The sequence below is a fragment of the Onychostoma macrolepis genome, chromosome 03, assembly GCF_012432095.1.
Source record: "Onychostoma macrolepis isolate SWU-2019 chromosome 03, ASM1243209v1, whole genome shotgun sequence".
Classification (NCBI taxonomy): domain Eukaryota; kingdom Metazoa; phylum Chordata; class Actinopteri; order Cypriniformes; family Cyprinidae; genus Onychostoma; species Onychostoma macrolepis.
Genome location: NC_081157.1, coordinates 6,591,549 through 6,608,098, shown reverse-complemented (window position 1 = coordinate 6,608,098; position 16,550 = coordinate 6,591,549). Strand labels below are relative to the sequence as shown.

The 16,550-nt window shown below is 37.5% G+C and overlaps 1 protein-coding gene across 2 annotated transcripts in view; it reads right to left on the bottom strand.

Annotated features, from left to right (window-relative positions):
• Nucleotides 1-797, bottom strand: part of LOC131537959 (cytolytic toxin-alpha-like) — a 44,832-nt gene extending 44,035 nt beyond the window's left edge. For both annotated transcript variants that reach the window (XR_009270440.1, XM_058771698.1), the window contains exon 1: nt 767-797. The gene's annotated coding sequence lies outside the window, so the exon portion shown is untranslated. The remainder of the gene's footprint in view (nt 1-766) is intronic.
• Between the last annotated feature and the right edge of the window lie 15,753 nt (nt 798-16,550).

Sequence of the window (16,550 nt, the reverse complement as noted above, 5' to 3'; positions counted from 1 at the left end):
TTTATTCACCTGTTTCTCGTGGCTTCTCTTTAAAACTCATATCAGTAAATAGTGTAAATTATATCGCTAATGTCATAGAATAACATAGTTTAATAATAGCGGGGCACATTGTAACGCAGCGTTAAAACGTTCCCCATCTGCACAACTGGAATTTAAAACTGGTTAGTGTCTTCTGCTAGTTAGCGAAGCATTAAATAACTATCTAAACTGATTAATAACAGATTGGAGATTAAAAGGAAAGCAGATTTGTCTCATTTTAAATTAACACAACAATTTGAGTTGAAAAATTTACTTCAGCCAGAAATTTACTTTAATTATGGCAAAATAAATATTCATCGATATCTTCATAAGATTTTTTAATTTTGGTGCACTTTTGTTCTCTATATAATCTTGATATGGTAACTAGTAAATGCGGTAAATTTGGTTATGCTAGCATGTGTGGAAATATTTAAACCACACATGTTAAAACTAACCCCGTTAAGTTTGTGCCCTGCGCTCCCCTACATCAGTCTTAGTACATAGCAAATCTACTCTGGTAAAGTTTTTAATAATTTATACATTTTATATGCAATTTGATCACTAATTATAAGGTTTCTTTTGCCTAATGACTTGTTTCTTAGCCTTAATAAACCCTTCCAGGACGTCGAAGTGAGAGTTTTGTTTGATAGTAGTAATGCACAATTGGTTTTCTGATGGTTACACTTTTAATAATAACAAATAAAGTACTTCAATTTAGATAATAGTGTACTAATAGTGTTCTACTCACCTATCGTGTTTTCAGTGTCCTATTCCAGCTGTCCTCCAGCAAACTGCACCAGCCTAATATACAGTAGTGCTGCTATAGGGCGGGGCCTGCTGCGGCTATAGCCCCGCCTTAAATTTGCATAGCACCAGAAGTCCTCCCAAGAATTTTAATTCTTTTAATTAATAATAATTAATAATTCTCCTGTTTTTTTTTTTTTTTTTTACTTTCTTCAGTGTGACTTTCATTAAATATAAAAAGCCATTTAAAATCCTAAAAAATAAAGTTTTAATGCATATGATGTGTTTTATAATATTATAAATGCAAACTTATATTTCCTACTGACACATTACAGCAAAAGATGCCTGTGAGACTTCTGCACAGTACTGTATATGTGACCCTGGAGCACAAAAGCAGTCATAAGTAGCACAGGTATATTTGTAGCAATAGCCAAAATATACACTGTATGGGTCAAAATGATACATTTTTCCATCCAAAATCATTTGGATATTAAGTAAAGATCATGTTCCATGAAGATATTTTGTAAATTTCCTGCCATAAATATATCAAAACTTTATTTTTGATTAATAATATGCATTGCTAAGAACTTAATTTGGACGACTTTAAAGGCGATTTTCTCAATATTTAGACATTTTTTGCACCCTCAGATTCAAGATTTTCAAATAGCTGTATTTCAGTGTAAGGGAAACAGGTAAATGTAACTCAAAGGGAATCATTAATTTTTTTGGATTTATTTTACAGGGAATTTGGACAGAATCACTGTTTCACGGCTGATCACAGAGTCGGCCAGCGATTCACTGAATGAGCCGTATAACATCAACTCTGCACTGGATATTAAAATCCAAAATATAGTGAAAACACTATTAAATAGCACAGTAAGAAGATTGGCAGATTAAGACATTAACTTGTAAGCACAAAACACAAGATACTTCTCTTTTGAATATAAATAAGACTTTATTGGATAAATCTAAGACATATAAACTAATCTAACACATCAACACACGCATTCACACGTTGCAGGAAGAGAAAAAGTGAGGAAAGGATGAGATTAAGAGAATGAAAATGTGAAATCACAAGTTTACAGCAATATGTGCTATTACATAGACCTGAACAACCATCAATCACTTAATTAACCCTCGCATTGAGTTTCTCAGTGAGGCTAAAATTTATATTAAATACACCAATTCATCTAGAATCTGGAGGTTACTTGCGTTGCCTTTGTGTTAAGGGATTCCATTTTGTCCTCATCTTTGCAGAAAGGGGGTTTCCCGAGGTTGCTGATTGGTTGGAAGTTCAGTAGTCGTTGAAGCGATGTTTTGGGAAGCCAATGGTTGGGCGTTGGCTGGAGATGCGGAGTTGTGGCTGGTAGACGTTTTGAGGCGCTCACAGACTCAAGTTGTACTCGGAGACAAGGCGTGGCGGCAAAACTTAAACTGAAAACATGAAACTTGCAATGGAAAATAAAAGATTATTTATTGCAATGGAAAGACAAAAAATTAGTTATTGTCTTAGCTCGGGGTGTTGTTCTGTTTCTCCTCCCCATACATAAATCAACCTGTTATCTGGTCTGTCACATGGTCCGAACTTTCTCGCTCTTGGAGAGTATCATTTTGGACAGGATTTCTATAACCAGAATATGATACATTTGACAAAGAATAGATTGATAGAAAAGTTTAAAACATGAATTTTCAAACTCATACATACCAAACATGAAAATGAACACTTAAGCTATTCAATAGTTATTAAAAAGATACACAATAAGTGATTAAAACATGATAGTCAAATGTGTGGGTTACATACATGATATGGAGTTAAGCAATGGACTGATATTTGTTTATTGTCTTTTTGAGTTCATTTTTGTGCGTCTACATCTGTGAAAGACTCTTTCAGAATCAGAATCAGAATGAGCTTTATTGCCAGGTATGTTTGCACACACAAGGAATTTGTTTTAGTGACAGTAGCTCAACAGTGTGACAGAATGACAGCGACAGGACAGAACACAGATAATAATTGAAAAAATAAAATAAAAATAATAATAGTAATGTACAAATATCCAAAATGGACAATATGCAAAAAGGCACAAACACAATATACAAAATAGACAATTCAGTATGTACAGGTATGCTAGGTGCAAATTTGAAATGTAATAAGTGTGTGTGTGTTAAATAAAAAAAATTAAAAAATTGGGTTGTACCAATGATTCGCTCAGCAGTCCGGACTACTCTCTGTAGTCTTCTGAGGTCAGATTTGTTAGCTGAGCTGAACCAGACAGTTATAGAAGTGCAGAGGACAGATTCAATGATGGCGGAGTAGAACTGTTTCAGCAGCTCCTGTGGCAGGTTAAACTTCCTCAGCTGAACTTCAATAGAGTCAGTGTGAATGTCCCACTTCAGGTCCTGGGAGATGGTGGTGCCCAGGAATCTGAATGACTCCACTCTGTCGTTACAGTGCTGTCTATGATGATGAGTGGGGAGAGTGCAGGGGGAGTTTTCCTGAAGTCCACGATCATCTCCACTGTTTTGAGCGTGTTGAGCTCCAGGTTGTTAAGACTGCACCAGACAGCCAGCTCTTTAATCTCCTGTCTGTAAGCAGACTCGTCACCGTCCTGGATGAGGCCGATGAGTGTGGTGTCGTCTGCAAACTTCAGGAGCTTGACAGAGGGGTCTTTAGATGTGCATTCGTTGGTGTAGAGGGAGAAGAGTAGTGGGGAGAGAACACAGCCCTGAGGAGCTCCAGTGCAGATCGTACGAGTGCTGGATGTGTATTTTCCCAGCCTCACTAGCTGCTGCCTGTCTGTCAGGAAGCTGGTGATCCACTGACAGATGGAGTGGGAATGGAGAGCCGAGTTAGTTTGGGCAGGAGGAGGTCTGGAATGATGGTGTTAAAGGCCGAGCTGAAGTCCACAAACAGGATCCTCACATAAGCCCCTGGTCTGTCCAGATGTTGCAGGATGTAATGCAGTCCCATGTTTACTGCATCATCCACAGACCTGTTTGCTCTGTAGGCAAACCGCAGGGGGTCCAGTAAGGGTCCAGTGATGTCCTTCAGATAAGCCAAAACCAGTTTTTCAAATGACTTCATGACCACAGATGTTAGAGCCACAGGTCTGTAGTCATTAAGTCCTGTTATCTTGGGTTTCTTTGGGATGGGGATGATGGTGGAATGTTTGAAGCATGAGGGGACTTCCCACAGCTCCAGTGATCTGTTGAAAATCTGTGTGAAGATGGGGGCCAGCTGGTCAACACAGGATTTCAGACAGGCTGGTGTCACACCATCTGGGCCTGGTGCCTTCCTTCTCTTGTTATTTTTGAAGACCTGGCGCACGTCATCTTCTCTTATCTGAATTGCAGGTGTGGGGGGAAAGGGGGGTTGCATGGTGAATGGTGTTTTTTCAAACCTGCAGTAGAACTCATTCAGATCGTCTGCCAGTTGTTGATTCTCCACAGTGCTGGGGGATGGTGTCTTGTAGTTGGTGATGTCTTTCAGACCTTTCCACACTGAAGCCGAATTGGAAGAGAATTGGATCCTTAGCTTATCGGAATAATTCCTCTTTGCCACTCTGATCTCCTTTTCCAGTGTGTATTTGGCCTGTTTATACAAGACTCTGTCCCCCTTCCTGTAAGCATCTTCTTTGGCCTGACAGAGCTGTCTGAGTTTTGGAGTGAACCATGGTTTGTCGTTGTTGTAAGTTTTGAATTTCTTGGCTATCATGACTACAACCAAATATCTTGATCAGTACAACATCACTCTGACTAATGTGAAATTGCTTAAATATTATCAACATTAAGAACTGTTTTCTTAAACTGTATTGTTCTTGGTGTCATACATAACTTTAAACATTAAGTAAGCTTACTTTTAGATATTCATCGACAGCGGTTTACATGTTTCACTCACCATCTTGGAAATTGATATGAAAATGTTATACACAGCAGCTATCAATATGAACAACAAACCAGATGACAAAAATCAGAGTGTTAATGTCAGTCTCTCCGTGGCAGTAATATCTAACCTCCATTTGATTTCCTTCCTGATTATCAGGGGTCCACTTTGCTGAGAATAAAGCATTTGATGCAACCCTCTGACCTGCTCTGTCATCTATCTGTCTAAATAATAATACAAATAACATCACAGGACTTGTTTTTTTGACAGAATGTTTTCTTGTGCAATTTTTTTATTACAAAACAAGAATGACTCTGTACTATTCAATCTCACTGCAGTTTCTTACATGATCCATGTTTACATTACAGCACAATATTATTCCTAATTTGTCTCTTTTGGCATAGATGGTAATTTAATTTAAATATTAATGCTTGTGTAGTCTACATGTTTTGATAGTATTTATTTTTTTAGATTCAGAATATATTTCAATATGGTGTTACTGTAGAAATATAGTAAAAGCTGTGACAGTGATGTGCAGTGCAACATCTTACGCAAACTCAAAATGTACTTATAACTGCACCTTAAAGGAACACTCCAGTTTTTTTGAAAATTGGCTCATTTTACAACCCTAGAGTTAAACAGTCGAGTTTTACCATTTTTGAATCCATTCAGCCGATCTCTGGGTCTGGCGGTAGCACTTTTAGCTTAGCTTAGCATAGATCATTGAATCGGATTAGACCACTAGCATCTCGCTCAAAAATTACCAAAGAGTTTTGATATGTTTCCTATTTAAAACTTGACTCTTCTGTAGTTACATTGTGTACTAAGACCGACGGAAAATGAAAAGTTGTGATTTTCTAGGCCGATATGGCTAGGAACTAATGAGTATTTTGTTTAGGCAGTATTTGTGACAGTCGAGAAATCATGTTTCATGTGAAACTGGTCTAAAAGGTGTGTTTTTGTGCCAATGCACTGTTAAAGGTTCAGTGTGGCTTGTAATATTCCCATATAAAACTTTTACAGCCAATTAAAAAATATTGTAGTAGTAAAATTCGCTAATTCACAAGATCAATACATACTTTATTAAACTGCTTTGTCAAACTTAACGCATCCTGATGGAAGTGTCAAAATGCTGAATCAATTAATTTGCTTCCAAAAAAATAAAAATAATTAATTCGCTTCCAACAGCACTTAAAGGGAGCAGCATCATACATATAGAGGGTAGAGCGTCACGTTATTTAAAGGGGAAGTTCACACGTCAATGAGTAATAAAAGAAAGTAGCTGCATTCTGATTACGTTTATGTCACTGATCAGGCTTTAATAGGCCTGTGTAGTTTGGGGTAACAAAGGGTTTCATAGGTTTGACTGAAATAATAATGCAATAACTGACACAACAACAACAAAACAAAACAAAACAAAACAAAAAAACAGATAAAGTCAAAAAGTAGCCATTGGTAATATCTAAACATGTATCCAAATTAAAAAAAATAATTTATGTGTGATGACAGTTTCTTAGCAACTAGGGATTGTTACATAGAGCTATACAGGCATCCAGTGTGGAGGTCTGCATTCCCGCAGCTGACCAGATTTCTTGCAACGCGGGCATAAATTCCCGAATAAAACGCGGTTGCGGTCGGTAACTCTGGTGCAGTTTGAACGGGAGCAGGCAGTCTAACAATATCCCGTTCCGACATCTTTTCAGAACAGCATATCTGCGCTTTATTCAAGCACCGGTACAGCCTGTACTCGACTGTTATGCACGTGCTGCACGCATGAAACAGTGCTTCATTTTATTTGCGAGGTCTGTGCGCAGCATGTGCATAACGATGCTCAGAGCAGGCTAGCCTACCAGTGGTGAATATACGGCCCACAGACAGAACAGGCAGGTTGTCGATGAGTGACAGAGCAGAATAAAGATGGAGCAAAGTGTGGATGCGCTGTCCTTGAAGAACGCTCAACTCCGTTTTGTTTATATTTTGCTTAGCCCATAATTTTAAATGACAGATGTCGAATATATTAGTTTATTTATTTTTCTTCCGCGACACTTTTCCTAGGCTACTGTGTTTACAGCAAGATGTTAAACGAATTTAGTATTTTGACAAGACGAATAAAATTATAATAGGCCATTTTTGTACAACCTACATTTTGTTCCCCCCTCTGCGACACTTGTTCCTATTGTGTTGTAAAGGTTAAACGAATTGTATCCTGACAAGACGAATAAAAATAAGGAATACAATTTTTGTACATTTTTATTTTCTCTGTGACACTTTTTTTCCCCTACTGTGCTGGCAGCAAAATGTTAAACGAATTTTGTGTCTTAAGACAATAAAAGACTCTTGATAAGACGAATAAAATAACAAATACAATTTTGTGCAGACTACACATTTATTTGTTAGCCTATCTAACTGTGTAATTCTGTAAACGAGATCTAAATTTAGCGGAACGGTCGGGTCGGGAAGAAAATTATTCAAAGCGGACAGCAGGTGAACAAAGAGTAAATATATCGCGGGAGCGGGCGGGTGCGGGATATAACCTCGCGGGAGCGGGACTTAAAAAACAGTCCCGCGCAGACCTCTAATCCAGTGTCTATAATGGTATCACAGATAATAAACTGTGCAAAATGTTTTATCTTAACAGTCAATTTACAAATAGGCCTAACATGTTCAGATTTGTGGAACTTACAATGCGCTGAATTTCCAGAAATTAGTGTCGTTACTACGACAACCAATTTGGATGTGACAAGAAACTGATGTCTGAAAAGTAAATTATATATAACCTATATATAAATATAATTTGTAAATGTATCAATGTTGCTATTTAGGATTTGAGTGTTAACATAAACAGTTCTGTGTTATTTTGTATGTAATCTTAATTATCTTGTTGGGGCTAATAGGATTTCGTCTAGGGCGTCAAAACGGCTAGAAACGGCCCTGAAACATAGTCTAAAAACATTCAGTATAAATGCACACATGCTATAGCTTAATCACAAACACATACTATACTCCTGTAATAACATTCAATGTGAATATCCCACATTTCTGCCACAATACCATGGTGCAGTGAGTGTTACTACAGTAAATCCATGGTAAATGATCGCGATGTGTAGATTTTAAAGACTTCTGACTGTCTTGTTGCACACAGTGTTTCTCCTGTTTGGCTCTAAACTAGTTTATATCACAGAGTCATTTGTGTTAATCGCTGAATGCAAGCGCTTTGATCTCGTGACCGTCTAGTCCGTCGTTAAATGAGGACAATAGCAATCAAACCAACAATAATATGTAAGTGCTGTGCCAAGTCTCAGTTAGCCTAAGCGCAGTACACGTAACAAGTTGTGTGTGTGTGTATATATATATGTATATGTGTATATATATATATATATATATATATATATATATACAGTATATATGTGTGTGTGTGTGTGTGTGTATGTATTTATATATATATATATATATATATATATATATATATATATATAGTACAAATGTATTTTCACATACATTTAGTAGCTATTAATATATTTACTGTAGCATCAGAACGAGTCAGACAAAACTAAGATTCGATCAGAACATCGAAACATGAGGAGCCAACATTCCAGAAGAGGCCCCAAGAAAACAGGACAACGTCGTAAAGATTCTTATCTCCAACGCAGGAAGGAGATTGTCAAATTTGGGGTAAATAATCAAGATTAATGGTCAAAGAGATGGCCATCACATGTGATCCACGGGAGAAATCACAAGCTTCCTTAGATTGACTTTTCCCCCACACATAGAAGACAAAGAACCAGACTGAAATTCCTCTGTCCAAAGAACATGTCTTTTGGTCTCCACAGAACTACACAGAGACTTTCTTTTTCATATGCACCTAAAATCATCCTAAAAGGACACTTCTAGGCATAACACTATATTATGTATGTAACCCACACATTAGACTATCATGTTTCAAACACATATTATGTATGTCTTTTTAATAACTATTGAATGACTTTAAGGTTATTCGTTTTTGGTATGTATGAGTTTGACAATTCTAGCTTGAAACGTTTCTTCCAATTGATTCTTTGTCAAATGTATCATATTCTGGTTATAGAAATCACATCCAAAAGTATACTTTGCAAGAGTGTGTAAAATTCGGACCATGTGACTGATAACATGCTGATTTATGATGGAAGGAACAACCCTAGCTAAGATAATAGCCTATCTAATTGGTCAAGACACCAGATGGGATGTGTCCAAAAGCCGAGTTTAAAAACTCAGGACACCATCAAATCTTCCCCTCTCGTCCCTTCGGCCCTTCTCGTCCTTCTCGCCACCGCGTTTTGACGCTGTTTTAGCGCTCTTTGAGCGTGCTCTGGCCTACAGGCCAGTTGCTACTTAACACCACGATGAGAAGAAAAACCACCTAGTCTCGTTACATTCTTTCTTTCTTTTATTTTAGTTTATTTTCCGTTGCGAGTTTCGTGTTCTCAGTTTAAGTTTTGCCGCCACGCCTTGTCTCTGAGTTCAACTCAAGCCTGTGACTGCCTCAAAACTTCAATCAGACCAACTCCGCATCCTCAGCCAACGCCCAAGACATCACTTCAACAACTACTTAACTTCCAGCCAATCATCAACTCGGGAAAACCCTTTTCCTGCAACGACGACTAGGGATGCAACGATTATAGATTTTGTTGGTACGATTATAGTCTGAGGAATAATCACGGTTACACGATTATTACGATTATTATGCATGTATTCATTTCACAACAAAAATCACATAAACACTCTTTAGATATTAAAGTGTTATTGATTGCTGCCTTTTGAAACAGAAATAACACAGTAACCAATAATACAGCACAAAAAAAGTCCATCTCTCCTATTGGAATTAAAAAAACGTGACCTCTGCTCTGTAAACATCCATGTCAGTATTTCTCTTTGAAAATAAGGAATGGAAATAGATCACAAATGTATTTGGTGTTTTCATTTTGTATATTCTTTCTACATTTCTTTTGGACCTGAGGTACAGAACTTGGAAAGATGGTGAAAAATAAATTGACTTATGAATAATACTATAACAGGGATGATAAATCCAAATATAAAATCTAAATATAAAATATAAGATAAAATATAAAATATAAAATATAAAATGATAAAATATAAGACTAATATTAACTTTATCCCACAGAGGGCACTGTTACTAATGAGGGGAATAAAATAAACTATTATTGTAATCAACTGTCATCCATACTTATTCATTTTAATAATCTTTATTCATCTGATTTTACATATGGCCTGAGAAAATATCTATTATTTTGGTTTGTGAGATCGAGATAGAGCTGCCCACACAAACATTTAGGGGGACATAAACGTGTTGTCAACGCTGCCCAGCAACTTTCATTAATAAAATAGCTTAGATACTGGATCGCTACATTATATTAATCAGCAAAGAGGGTAAAATGACTGTTTAAATAACTAAACTAAAATCTTCATTGTTTAAAGTGATGCGCAGATGCAGGTAGGCTAATTCACACACTCTCTCTCTCACCGGCAGAATGTTAAGAGCTAACGAACTTCGCGTCAGGTGGTCCTTGCCTTCACATCGTGCATTAAAATCGTATATTGCACAGCGAGAACAGGTTGGCTAGCTGTGCATTATCCCTTATGTATTCGCTCTTTAACAGCTATTTTTACGGCACTATTTAAATGACGCCCTGGTCATTCTTGGTGGACCCGAAATGGTCCCACACTATCGACTTCAGTCATTTCTCCGCTGTTTGGTTCCTCTGTCATAGTTAATCTAGTAGCCTCCATGTCTCTGATAAGCACTGCATTTTAAGCTGGTGCACCGCTAGTGTAACTTTGTTCTCGTTTTGCTCATGTTTCAACAGTTCCATTCCGTGCAACAGAAACACTCGGTGTAGCGGAGCCTTTACGATTAATTAACCGTGACGTGTTAAAGCGCGGTTAATCGTAAAACCGGTTAATCGCTGCATCCCTAACGACGACGACAGAAGGGAATCCCTGTAACACAAAGACAACGCAAGCAAATACCTCCAGGTCTAACTGAACTGGCGCATTTAATATAAATTTTAGCCTCATTGAGAAACTCAATGCGAGGGTTAATTAAGTGATTGATGGTTGTTCAGGTCTATGCGATAGCACATATTGTTATAAACTTGGGATTTTACATTCTCATTCTCTAAACTCATCCTTTCTCTCTTTCTGCAACGTGTGAATGTGTGAATGCGTGTGTTCATGTGTTAGATTAGTTTATGTCTTAGGTTTATATAAATAAAGTCGTATTTATATTGAAAAGAGAAGTATCTTGTGTTTTGTGCTTACAAGTTAATGTCTTAATCTGCTGATCTTGTTACTGTGCTTATTAATAGTGTTTTCACTATATTTTGGATTTTAATATCCAGTGCAGAATTAATGTTATACGGCTCGTTCAGTGAATCGCTGCCGACTCAGTGATCAGCCGTGAAACAGTGATTCTGTTCAAATTCCCTATAAAATCACAAATGATTCCCTTTGAGCTAAATTAAATTATATTTATGTATCAAACCCTACATTATTATATATTAATATATAGACACATATGTATAGTCATACATTACGGGATATCTACATACATATTGATATATATTACAAAATATATTTGTCAGATTTGGTTATATAAACACACACACACAGACACATACATATATATGTAATATACGTGTATAGATATATTACAAAATATATTTGTCAGATTTGGTTACATATATATGTAACATACATGTTCCCATATAAGTGTTAATATATATAGTAGCTACATGTGAAAATACTTTACATACACACACACACACACACACACACACACACACATATATATATATGTGTGTATATATATATATATACATATACATACATATACATATATATATGTATCGAGGTTCAAAATAAGATGGAGGACGAGGAAGGCAGGGGTGGCGAGAAAACCAGTTTATTGGTCAAAATAATATTTCAAAAGAACACAAATGCCGTCGGACTCTCTGCCTCGACCAACTGTTCAGCACATCTGATACAGAGCTCCAACTCTGTGGTGTTCACTCTCTCTCTCTCCACTCTCAGGTCGGCGAGATGCTTTTCACCCGTCTCTCCCCAATCACTGGAATTAGATACAGGTGTTATTCATTATTCACTTGACCTCCTTGTTACCGCTCGTCTCCGCGCGTGCTCTCCCGTTGCAGCGTTTCGCCTTGCCCCCCTCGCCACATAATATATATATATATATATATATATATATATATATATATATATATTAGGGGTGGCACGGTACATGAAACACCGAACCGTTCGGTTCGCTTGTCTCGATTCGGTTCAGGTGCGCCGCGACGGTTCGACGCATGCGCAATGTAGCCCCGTGCTCAGACAGTTTTGCCTGAACATACATATAGACTATGTGCTTTAGTATACTTTAAAGGCTTGCGCACTCAACTGTTTGCGAAAAGGAGCTTTGTGCTCGAGTATCCTAACGTTACCTCTCTCATTCGACGCAAATCCAAATATTGCATAATATTTCCATATTTGCGATGTAACGTATCTGAATGCGAAACTATAATTTATTATGTAAATGATAGGTTTTGTACTTCAGTCGCGTTCCAACGGTGACACAGAGGCGCGCGCTTATTTTTGGCTCAATGAATTTTATTTTGATAAAGTACCAACTGCGCTGTCAAGTTAGCAATGCTGGAACTGATGTGTTTTGAACTGGTCTGTGTGTGTGTGTGTGTGTGTGTGTGTGTGCGCGCGCTCCGGCGCGATCACTTCAACTGTTTCCTTATACCAGCAGAATCAACTTTAAACACTTATTGTCTTATTAATAATCACTGTATAAAGGTCTGCTTTTATTTGTGTACACTCACAATGAAAACAAAACAGATTATATATATATAACATGTAATAATATTTAGTATTTTCACATCTAGATGGAAAAAAATTGTAATTTGCACTACTGTCTGTTCAAAATAAATGAAAAGAAACTGAGCATAGTAGATTCCTCCACCCCCAACCAAACCCCCGTGCAAATCGTACCAAACCGTGACCCCGAACCAAGGTACATACCGAACCGTGACATCTGTGTACCGTGCCACCCCTAATATATATATATACACACACAATGCCCTCCATACGTTTTGGAATAGTAAAGACAAAATTGTTCTGTTGGCTGTGGAGTCAAGACATTTGCAAATATGAGACAAAACTACAGAATGTCACATTTTATTATTAGCTGTTTCAACACATACATGGTTTACCAAATAAAAAGAACAACACTTTCAGTTCATCCCACTCATTGATGTGAGCATAAGTATTGGGACAGTTGAACACAAGGCAGATATAAAAGATTAAAAGCTATTATTTAGTTGCAGATCCCTTGTGCGCAATTACAGCAGTGAGTCTGTGACCCATAGACATCACCAGACTCTTGCTCTCATCCTTTGAAATACTTTTCCCAGCCTTTAATGCAGCCAATTCCAATTGTTGCTTGTTTTGGGGAGTTTCTGCCTTTACTCTCCTCTTCAGCTGGTGAAATTCATGTTCAATCGGATTTAAATCTGGAGATTGACTTGGGCAATCTAAGACTTTCCATTTCTTTGCCCTGATAAACTCCTTGACTGAACTGGCAGGGTGTTTTGGGTCATTGTCCTGATGCAATATGAAGCACTTCCCAATGAATCTGGTGGCATTTTCTTGAATATTGGTAGGCAAGATGGTTTTGTACCCTTCCAAATTCATTCTGCTACTGTCATCATACATTAAGTCATCAGTAAAGTTGAGAGGGCCTGTTCCAGAGGCAGCCATGCATGCCCATGCCATGACACCACCTCCACCATGCTTTACAGATGAGGCTGTATGCTTGGGATCATTGCAGTTCCCTTTTTTTCTCTACATTTTTGCTTTTCCATCACTTAGATAAAGGTTCATATTTGTCTCATCGGTCCATAAACACAGTTCCAAAACTCTTCTGGCTCACCTTTGTGCTTTTTTGCAAACTCTAATCTTGCCTTTCTATTCTTGGTGCGGGTCAGAGGTTTGCATCTTGCTGTGTAGCATCTGTAATTCTGTGTCAAAGTCTCCTGAGGACAGTAGATTGTCAGAGCATCACCCCAGCTTTCTGGAAGTTGTTGGTGATTTTACAGACATGTCTTTTAGGGTTCATTTTCACAGCTTTAATGATTTGTCTGTCATCAACTACTGTTGTTTTCTCAGACGATCGGGTAGTTGTTGGTTGCTGGTGTCGCTGGTGGTTTCCAAACTCTTGATTTCTCCATGCCCTTTGTTTTTGCTAGAGCTCTAGTTGACTTCCTCTTTTCTTTTAGCATCCAAATTGCTTGCTTTTCTCTCAAAGTCAGCATCCTGGTTTGTGTGTGTGTCATCATCGATTGCGAGACTGAAAATGCAGAAGTAATGGATATAACTGACTTATGCTCACATCAGATGATGAAACTCTAAAAGTGCTGATCTTCTTAGCTGGAAAAACATCTATGTGTTGAATCACCCAATAATAAAATGTGACATTCTGTAGTTTTTTCTCATATTCTTTTTTAATCATATTTGCAAATGTCTTGATTCAACAGCCAACAGAGCAATTTTGTCTTTACTGTTCCAATACTTTTGGAGGCCACTGTATATATATATATATATATATATATATATATATATATATATATATATATATATATATATATATATATATGTATATGTATATGTTGACATATATTCCCCAATATATGGAAAGCGGCAATTTCTGATGTATTTTCAGTATATTGTAATATATTACCACAATGTATTATTCTATATAATTACCAATATATTGAAAATTCTTTAATATATTGACCGTTCATATATAATAAAATATATTTTCTTTCCGTAAGGGCTGCCATTGCTGTGAGAAATCACTCTCAGTCTTGAGGTTTTGATGCCAGAAGATGGACTTTATTCATCAGACAATAAGGCCAAGAAAACTCTGCAAAGCAATCTATCGAATCTGTGTCGGTACACTCTTTTATACAGTTTCACGAGTTCACTCTTACATCTAATCTGATAGCAAATAGTAAGCATATTTTGGTGTGCTGTCCTGGGGAAGGGCTCCGAGCCCGGAATATGGCCTGAACCCAGAGAACTCCCTTATCCCTAATATGGGATAAAAATAGATTAGAGGTGAGGAGTTGGGATGCCGGAAAACTGTCATTGGACAGAGGTAGCAGGCTGCATATTTATACGCATTGTGCTCATTAGGAATGTTAGCTAAACGAGTTGCACCTGCGCCAAATTAGTTGATTGTCTGATCGTGCTCCTCCCGAACCTTGTTAATAAAACATAATTTTTCCTCAAAGCGTGTTCAATATACATTTCATGAAACTAGGTTGCTGCTGGAAGAGGTGTTAGTGAGGACAGCAGGGGATGCTCACCCTGCAGTCTGCGTGGGTCCTAATGCCCCAGTATAGTGATGGGGACACTATACTGTCAAAAGCCCCATCTTTCGGATGAGACGTTAAACCGAGGTCCTGACTCTCTGTGGTCATTAAAAAGTCCTTCGAAAAAAAGTAGGGGTGTAACCCGGCAGCCTGGTCAAATTTGCCCATTGGCCTTTGACCATCACGGCCTCCTAATCATCCCCATACACTGATTGGCTTCATCACTGTCTCCTCTCCACCAGTAAGCTGGTGTGTGGTGTGCGTTCTGGCGCAATATGGCTGCCGTCGCATCATCCAGGTGGATGCTGCACACTGGTGGTGGATGAGGAGATACCTCCCTTCCATGTAAAGCGCTTTGAGTACCCAGAAATGCGCTATATAAATGTAACAAATTATCATTATTATTATTATTATTATTACATTGCCATTACTGTTTATGCACTCTTTTACCTTTTTGGAGGTTGTGCCTCCAGTCTGCTTTTAGGAACTTACGTTAAGGGAGATGAGGAGGCCTGATCATATATTTTCTTTAATGTCCAAATAGAGTGTGCAGCTTCACCATATACTGCAGTTTTGTAATGTCTGCACATTCCATTCTCGTGCAGGCCTCTACACACAGGAAGAGACATGACTAAACAACCCGACACACAAATGTCCACATTCGCATTGATTATACTTAACCAACTCATATTTTGATCAATAAAACTCTTCGTCATTCCCCACTTTGAGACTTACTAAGTCTCACCTTTACTTCTCTTTACCCAGAGTGCAGTTTCACAATTCAGTCTCATCAGTTATCACTACCCAGTCACTAAATTAAGTCACACGGTTTTATCACCAATGAAAAACTACAATTCCTAAAAACATTCCCAATTTAGCTAAATATGCTCCTAACTTTAGATCAAACAATCTCACATTTGATTATCCTTCCCAGCATTTGCTTTATCTTCCATTCTTAGGTTTTTTAATTTGATTATTACTTCACTAAATGCTCCTTCTGGAGCAGTATTATTTGGTATATAAGTATAGCATTGTTCCCCAAACATAACACATACTTTTCCTTTTTTGACAAATTGTTGACAAATAATATAAAGCTATTCTATTTTGTTATGACATTCTGCTTGTTGAATCCAATTGCTCTCCTAGAAGTGATACGGCTTCATCAGTGCAATTAATAAATCTTTGCTGGTTGTAATTTATATAATTGATCCATTCTGTAATTTTATTTTGCGTAATCCAAATGAATATTGATTCAGTCCCTGATTTGACTTCATCTCTTGCTTTAGATTTGTTAGGTATGCCTTTAGGTTGACCAATTGAATTTATTTAAACCGCAGGGTCTTTTTCATCTGCTCTTTTGATTGTAGTTTTCTCTTCATTTGTTGTTTCCTCTTCTAGAGAAATGTGACTCATTTTATGTGTCAGCATAACCCTAGTACTTGATCCTGACCCCTTTTTTGGTAACGTTGGCAAGA